The following is a 9192-nucleotide window of genomic DNA, read 5'->3' as shown; positions in this document are numbered from 1 at the left end:
GGCTCAGCCGACCCCGGGATAATCACCCTGACACTACAATAAGGCCAGTGCTAAAACAAAACTTGAGCAAAATATTGTCAGGCTCTTTGATTGGGGGAGTGGGAAGGAACTCCCCAGTTTAAGGGTGGTCTCTCAATATAACACAACACAATGAAGGTTGTTCCAAGTCTCTGGCTTCATCCTCTGTTGTCCCTGCAAAAGTAAAGATAAATAAACGTTCCCCTATTAGACCTGCCAGGTGTCCATAAGCTGCCACTTCCCTCAAAGCTTCAAGGACAAACTCACGTGGGTCCTCCAAGTGTAACAGCATGTTGTCAGCAAACATTCCTATCTTGAAATCCTGATACTCTGCCTTTATCCCTCTAATGTTTGGGTTCATCCTTATTTTGTACGCTAGGGGCTCCAAGGCCAGCAAAATCAGTAGAGGGGAAAGGGGAAACCCCAGTTCGATCCCCCTTCCGAAACCAAACCATTCTGACCTCCTTCGTTCACTGCCACCTGCATGAACGAGGCCTCACACAGGGCTTCAATCACTCTCCTAAGGGGCAGGTTGTAGCCCAACCATTGAAGCACCTAAAAAGGACCAACTCATCAGGTCAAACACTTTTTTCAGTGTCCAGTGGTTGCAACATTGGATCCCTCCTTTCCCTCGATGAGTGGGCCATCAGGTTTAATGTTTTCTGGACTGTGTTGTGCCCTGTATGCCCCTATAAATCCCACTTGATCGGGAGCACCAGATTAATTCCTGTGGCCAAAGTTTCGCAAAACACATATTGCATCCACATTCAATAGGGATATTGCACCACATTCTGTTGGGTCCCTCCCCTCTTGTGAATCACTGTGATCAAGACGTGTTGAAAAGACTGGAGGATATCACCCGTCTCAATTATGGTGATGAATAATTTAGCTGAATGTTGTACCAAAGATCCCATATGCTGCTTAAAAAAGTCAACATTGAATCCATCCTCTCCTGGCATCTTACCTGACTGCATTTCCTTGATAACCTCTTCCACTTCTTCCCTCATGATCAAGGCATTAGTCCCACACTCTCCGAGTCAACACTGGGCAGATGAAGAGCCCTCAAATATGCTTGTCTTTTCAACTGGCTGGCTCTTCCCTCCTCAATGTATAGCCTCTGATGATACAGAGTGAAACACTACATGATCTCCTTAGGGGAATCCACTAGGATACATTTTCCATTTTTAATTTTCCAGACTCTCCTCACCAGTCTCTGACTCCTTAATCATCTAGCCAGTAAACTGCCAGCCTATCCCCCTGTTCATAATAATTATGTTTCCATAAAAGGAGTTTGTGTAAAACCTCACCCAGGGCCAGTGCTCTCAATTCTCTCTTCTTTTCTTTTATCTTAGTTAAAATAGCTTTTTCCCCTGTGCCACTCCCGTCTCTCTGCTCCTCCAGTACCACCAGAGCCACCCTCACTGTCTGCTGCACCAGGTCTATCTCCCTCCTAACCCCTCCTTTATTAGCAATCCACTTTTGGTAGCCTTCACTGCCTCCCACACCACAATGCTTTTGATGGACTGTGCGTGTCATTTTTCTTGAAGTATAATTCAATCTCCTCATGTAGATCTTTGGAAGACACTGCATCCTTCAGCAAATAATCATTACAGTTCCAGAATGTGTCCCTGCCTCCAACCTCCCCCACAACAATATCTAGAACCACCTTATGGTGGGACCTTCCTAATACCTTCTTTTCACATCCCAATGCTCCATATTCCTGGCCCACTTCCATATGAAATCAAGGCCATGGGGATGTGGGGGGGGGATAAAGGGAGAAATCCCTTTTCTGCTGGTGGAACATTCTCCACATGTCAATCACACAATATTTATCCCACAGCCTATCAAGGTGCCTGCCAGGCCCACCCACCCGCTTATCATCTTGTCCCCGTACACCTTTTGTCGAGGGACACCAGATTAAAGTTGCAGCCGATCACTGTTGGGCACTTAGCGGCCCCTAGTATTTCTTTGATTGCTAAATCTGCAAATGTGTATTGACCCTAGTTTGGACTATATACTGAGGTAAGGGTGATTTTCAAAGCTCCCAACCTTCCAACTACAATGAATGAATCACATTTCCTCATCCCATTTACAGCTTCGTGGTGAAGCAAACTTTGCACTAGAATATTGTGACAATTCACTAGATGACGTCACTTATCCTCGAGGGGGAGCTCTTTCCCATGAGACCAGAGAGGTGATGCCGCTACCAGATAGTCCCCCTGGCGGTGGTATAATGCGGGAGGATCTTAAGGGGTGGGATTCCCCCTCTGGGGATAAGTACGAACACCTCTGTCATATTCACCTCCTGTCTGATTTACCTGAACACCTCCTTTCATGTCTGAAACTGCACGGGTCACTTGGCTACCCTCTGATTTCGGGCTCAGGTACCTGCCCGCCCAGTTGCACACCCGCTCTGCCTCCCGGCAACACTTGCACTTGGGTCTGTATCTGTAACCCTACAGTCCCCTTAGTCGCACTTTTGGACACCGGCTGTCTGCACTTACCATTGCAGTTGCCACCTACTGGCCGCACTTCTTGTTATTGTTCAATCCCATGTACAGCACTGTCCCCTCCCCTTTCCCATGGCACTTCTACCCTCCCCTCTCCGCTGCACTTGCAGGTTCTAAATGTCACTTGGCCTAGTAAGATTGTTGTCTCAATCCTCCCTCTGTGCCCTCTCTCTGCCTTGTCGCGCCTTCAAGCACTTTTGTATAGGTGCATTATAAATGCCATATCATATCATACCTGGGTAGAATCAAACACAACACCCCAACCCCATCCTTCTCACACCTTTTGCCACCATTCCATAAACCCTCCCTTCCTAGCACTACTGTCTGCTAAAGTCACAGCTCCCCAATTTTGACTGAGATGAAGAAGATTAACTACAACATGAAGATAACCGAACAGGTAACCACGCGGACCAAGTGAGACACAGGAGCGATAAAGAGAAATATCACGAAGGAGCCATAGCAGTATATCATCGAGTTCCCCATGTGGGTACGGGAGAAACACCTGCGGGTCTTTTGACTCTCTTCAGGGACAATCCAAGTAGGGAAGACACTGCTGCCATCTCAGGCCCGGCTGCCCATTACCGAAGCACACTCCGACACCATAGGTCTTCTCCTGTGCCTCGGTTGGCCCGATCAGGCTTTCCACTCGGCTCAGGGGATCAGTGCCACCTGGGCCACTTTCAAATGTTGCGAAGGGCCATGCGATGCCTCTCCACAGACATGAGCAAGGATTTTTCCAGTTTGTGGCCATATTTCCACATTGTTGATCTGTAGGATGAACCAACTGTTAATGGCTGCACATGAACTCTGTCTGATCAGTTGTTTAGGAGTACCGTCAAAGGTATGGTGGGGTTAAAAACATATGCAAAAAACCCTTCTATTGGAAATGTGATAGTGGAATATGCCATTTCAGCTAGCAAGCGCACATTCCACAGAGCCAACCAGTCGCCATCCATGGAAGGTGACCTCCAGTTCTGAACTACTGAGCAATACATTGTGAGTATGCAAATTAGCTCAAAGGTATTAATTTTTGCTCCTTGTGAGAAAAGTGTCTTTGTCCTCCCATGGTGTACCATGGAGTATGCAGGTGTGGTGATGTTGATGAAGTGAAAAAGGTCGGTGAAACACGCTTCAGCACCAACAGTTGGCTTAGGTCTCGGTCAACGATGGTATTACTGAGGTTAAGTGGGTGGAGGCATTTTAGAAGATGGCTGGTTGGAATGGGACTGCTGGAGTTGGCATGACGGCAAAGGCACAACTACATAAATGAACAGATGAAGGTTGCAAATCAAATCTACAATTCCTTTTAAAGAGGGAAGCCAGATGGTGATGACTGGGATCTAGTACCTGTCCCCCTACTGCATCACTCATATTAGGGTCACATTCCTGGAGGGAATGTCAACGGACCCGTCACTACTGCCTCACCTCCACACTCTGATGACTGTTGCATGGACGGGTTACCTTAGAGTGGAGAGAGTGGAAACTTCTCTGCCAGTTCCAGTACTCTTCCATATGTACCACATTGGTGATGTGGTACTGGTGAGTTGATAGCAAAGGAGTACCCAAACAGACTTAGCAAGGTCACTCATTCCACATATTAACAGGGAAGAATAATTGGCGGACCCTGGGATCCAACCTGTGTACCAAGGGGTCAGGACACTGTGGATCTACAGGCAGTACCCTTGTGGACACCCACAGGAAGCAATTGTGGAGCATCTGGAGATCTCCATTGCCGGCATAGCTTCTACTAACCACCCCCCCCTATGAGGTAAGTGACAGCATGGGTTTGGAAGGTTGTAGGTTGAGTGGGAACCAAACACTTGCAAAGTGCTCTCATGCTGGGCCAGACCCTGGTTGAAAGTGCTGTGACAATAACCTTACAGCGTGGATACTCTGCTCCTATCTAAGATTTAATAATTGCATGCTTCATGATCACCATCTGACAACCCCTCGGCTACCAAAACCTAATGCACCCTATCCACCACCATATGAAAACACTGGGCCTCATTCTGAGCACAGTGGCAGCAGTACAAAAAATGGTGATAACAGAATTACAGCCATTTTTACCACTTTGTCATATCTAAAGTGTGGAGGTAAATCAGATGAAATGCCCCCAGCACTTAATTGGAGGAATTTCCTCCAGAAAAATTGATGACTTATTGATGTCAGTATTGCTACCACGTGAGCTCCTCAAACCCCTAATTCCTTCGATAAGACGCCATAAGAGGTCATTACAAAGACTTGTAACTTGGAGGATTGGCCATTAGTAGCAGTATGTTATTGTGGCAGAATTTGCATGGCTTAATACGGCAAAATTCAAATGAGGTCATGGTTTGCAGCCATGAACTGTGTCTCATCCCGGTTAATTTAGGAGTTAAGTTAATGATGCTCCAAAGATTTATTGTATCACATGCTCTAACCTGAGGTGCTAATTATTGACTAGCCAGTTGGGTTGTCCACCCTGATTTTCACCACCGCCAAATCCAACATTTGGGCCAAAATCTCTAATGTTCCTTTGTGCGAACCTGGTCCCCTCTCTGATGACCACTGGTGGGTTCACGGACTCATTTTCTCTCAGTGCAGCCAAGGCAGCATATGCCTTTGCCCTTCTTCTGCTCGGGGCCACTCCATAGAACGTCTGCCCGTTAACTTCTACCTTGGCTTCATATTGTGTGTTGTGACGGTGATCCTCTACTGAACTGAACCTGTATTTCAGCTTCCGCCACTTCTCATTGAGTTCCATCACAGGGTTCTTTCCATTTTCTGTCATAATCTGGTTGTCGATTTTCAAATGAGTTGTGTTGTCGGCGGGCAGAGCGGTGTCTGTCCGGAGAGTAGTCTGCATCCTAATTCGGTTCAATTGCAGAGATTGCAAGACCTTCACTGCTAGACAATGCTTGGCCATTTTCTTCGAATACCCAGTGGCTTTATATCTTTTTCCATCAATATTTGAGGCAATGGTAAAAATAGGAGCATGACGTGGCCCTGTCTTAGAGACCTCTATGTATTGGAGGTCTGGCTTTAACGTATTCAACATCATGAGGGGGGTTATTGCTCCGGGTCGATCGGGTTTGTGAAGCTTCCATTTTAATTTTCTCATTGACATGTCTTCTCTAATCACATTACCAGACCGCTTGTTTGACCAAAACTCATTGATTTTGCTGGGAGGGATCTGACTTGCGTAGGAGACACTGGCATAACCCTTTGGATATTTGTCCTTTGATTTCCTGCATGCCTTCTGGGCCAGTGAATCAATGCCTGGAACGTTGTGAATTTGACTAAATGCTACAAGCCTCAGAGCATGCTGGGCACTCCACGTGATGTTTTCTCTTTGTAATGTCTCAAGATGGCCGACGGCATCAGTGGCCCTGTTCTCGCAAGGATCATACAGACCGGGACCATCTGGCATAAGTATCCCAGAGGCAAGACACTCAAGCACTCTTCTGACAGCTTCGCCTGCCCCCATGGGTCTGTTGACCGTTCCGATGACCCCCACGCAGAGAATCTCCAAAGGCCACCCGCTAAGAGGGGCCCAATCGGAAAGAAGAGAGCAGAGGTTCCTGAGAAAACAAACCACTATCACACATGACTTCAATTCTGGAGCTCTGGTATAGAACCAATCGCTGTGTTTTATAGACATCAGAGCAGCAAGGCACTTCTCTCTGTCAAGTTCTTCTGGGTTGTTGCCAACCCATGGCATTTCACTATCTGTCATTCCATCATGTCCATTTATCACTGACAGTGATGTCATTTTGATGGTCAGTGTTAGTAGGGGTTCCTGCGTTCGTCTTATGACAATAGCAGCTTCAGGTATGCAGTCAATGATGCTATAATTCTCCCGCTTCATAGCAGCAAACTCTATGAAAAGGCCTTCCTTGACTTTCATTAGGAGAGTTACTGTGGGTGTGTCTCGGCACAGAAGAACCATCTCAAGGTCCACATCGCCTTTCAGCAGAAGGCCCTTACCAAGTAAGCCCACACGCTTCACTGCTTGGAGGGCCCTGAGCTCCTTTTCTGGTGCCTCTGCTGCGTACTCAGCCTGCTCCGTCGAATCATCATTCTCTCCCTCCATGCCACCATGTCCATCTTGGTTGGCTCTTCCATGAATGGGCCTGCCTTGCTCTGCACCTCTCAAATATTTCTCCTGTGCTTCCATCTTATCGGACAGTGATTGGAGTGCCTTTTCTGTATGAATAACCATACACTCAACTGCCTTCACTACATCCTGGGATGGGTACAATGCAGAATGCTGGGCCATAATATAGCGGCTCTCCCTCATGAAGAGAAATAGTGGACGCATATCTCCCAGTGGATCTAGTTGACCTGTTTTCAGGATGCTGCGGAAAGCACAATGTTTTGGGGTGTCCTTCTATGGCTGTGATTGGAGGCAGACCCTCTCAACAATGTGAGTGATGGAATCTAAAGACACACTGGTTCAATACTGGACCGGTCAGCTCTGTTACCGAGCAACAAAGGTGAACTCTGAGTGATAAAGCTGGAACATTACACCTGATGACATTTCCTCTGTGATGTCACCACCTCCCATGGGGGAGGCTAGGAGTTTACTGTGGCAAAGCAGAAAGACTGTGTTGCTTTATGGAAAAGAATACCTGGACACATTCCGGCATGCACAGACAACTTTGATTGGTGGGGTCAAAGCTCCCCAGGTCTTATCATTTTATTGAAATATATGAGAACATTTGCATGGGAACCAGGTGGTCCGGATGATATGTAAGACAGTGGGTGGGATTGATTAGTTGGGAGGAGAGGGAAAGACAAGATTGCAGTGCTTTGTATTGAGGTTGCAGATCAGAAGTACTCTGCATGCATGTACACTTTCAAGGTGGAAATTGTAGGAGGCATTGGAGGCTATGTGCCTAGAGGGGCGCTGTTGTGCTTACAGTGTGGGTTAGTGTTGTCCAGGGGTTGGGTATGCTGACTGTAGTTAGAGGTCTACGTTTGTGTGTGATGTCCAAAGTTTGGGGAGAGTTTTTTTTTTTTACAAAAGCTGTGTGTGAGTGACTGGTTTGCGTTGGTGTATGGTGTGGAAAGTGGAGAGAAATTATGGTTAGTCAGAGGGTTGGGAGTGCTCTTGGGGTTTCTGAAGTGCTTTTGCCTATTGTTCTTGCTGTTTGTTGCATTATGCGTGAACATGGTCTCTGTTGATGTTTAGATATTCTGAGAGACAGGTCAAACGTTCTCTTATGGTTTTAGGGGTGCTCGCCTGGTACTTAGGTTTCTGAGTGTTGTGCATTGTGATCTTGGCTGAGGTTCTGGAGTTGCTCTGGAATTCCTAGGTTGTGTCTGAGCATGAGTGTTGAATTATTTAGGAGTGTCATTGCCACTGCTTGATGGGTGTAGGTTAAACTTTCAGTCTGTTAGGCATCAAAAAGCCAGGTTTTTAAACTTTTCCTGAATTTCAGATGTTCCTGTAGGGTGTGGATTTCCATTGGTAGCGTGTTCCAGTATTTGGCCACCACAGTGGGAAAGGCAGAACCTCTATGTCTTTCTATGCAAAATCTTCTAGTTTCTAATAGGATGCAGTTTCTTTATCTCGTGTCTCTGGTTGGCTGGTAGATTACATTTTGTTTTGGGGGAATTATGCTCCTGAAACTTCAAGTCTCTTGTGGGCAACACAGAGGCCTTGAATTACATCTTTTTAGGGGTTTGTAGCAGGTGGAGTGCTCTAAGAGCAACTGTTATGAGTTCCCTCCTGTTGAGTCTGAGTAGTAGTCTAGCTACTGTGTTTTGAAAGAATCAGGGTGAAGACAGCCAGCGGGTTGTGTGCGAAGGAGAGTTAGGACATGAGCTGTTGGACAGAGCACAGATGGTAGAAACACATTTATAGGAAATGTGATTTGAACTTCCACCTTCTAGCAACTTGCTATACCTCAATCTCTTGGGTGTTGTGAACTTAGGGTGCTGGTTTCCCAAACAATGGGCCTCATTCCAAATATGGCGGTCTGGAAATAAGGGTGCCGGTATGTTGCTATACTATAACGATGCCGGTAGGGGCCATGGATCCCCCGGCAGGCCTAACCTGCCGGGTTCTCAGGCCCCTATTTGCATGGTTGTCACAGAAGTACTGGCACTGTTAGCAACCGTACCATGCTTCCATATCCCCATTCCCATGGAGTACTCTGGGACTCCATGGGAATGGGGAGTAACCGCTACCACCACCTTTGTGTTATGCAGGTGGAACCGGATATCAGATGGCGGAACAGCTGTTACAGGGTTGCTGAAAACTTGCCGCCTACCGGCGGTTTTTCTGGAAACCCCGTAATGAGGTCCAATGTCTCCTTCAGTAATCATCTTATTCGCTCGCGTAACTTTAGCTTAAAGTCCCAGTATGCAGCGTTTCGCCTTGTAATCCCTTTTGCTGTTGGATTAGGAGTTTTGCCTTCAAATTGTGCATGCACTCTTGCTACATTTAGTCACGTTTGTAATGGTTCACAGAACTTCACTTTCAAGTTCCAGCAGGAAGGTGTTTCTCGCTATAATCAAGGGCCTTAGAACTTTCTCTCCCTTTTGCAACCTTTGGCTTTTCTCCCTTTAAACAGTTTCTCAAATGGCTGTAAGAATGTTCTCTCCCAGTTTCAGCACACAGCCTCTTCTCACATGGGCCTACTGGGTTTTTCCTCTTATGTTTCCCTTAAGGCCAGTT

The 9192-nt window shown here is 46.7% G+C and overlaps 1 pseudogene; it reads right to left on the bottom strand.

The window, feature by feature from the left end:
• Positions 1-4956: 4956 nt before the first annotated feature.
• LOC138454785 (interleukin enhancer-binding factor 3 pseudogene) lies at positions 4957-6829 on the bottom strand (annotated as a pseudogene).
• Between the last annotated feature and the right edge of the window lie 2363 nt (positions 6830-9192).

This window comes from Ambystoma mexicanum, chromosome 1p (genome assembly GCF_040938575.1).
Source record: "Ambystoma mexicanum isolate Mex_15411 chromosome 1p, UKY_AmexF1_1, whole genome shotgun sequence".
NCBI classification, from domain to species: Eukaryota; Metazoa; Chordata; class Amphibia; order Caudata; family Ambystomatidae; genus Ambystoma; species Ambystoma mexicanum.
This window is presented reverse-complemented; position numbering and strand designations above follow the sequence as displayed.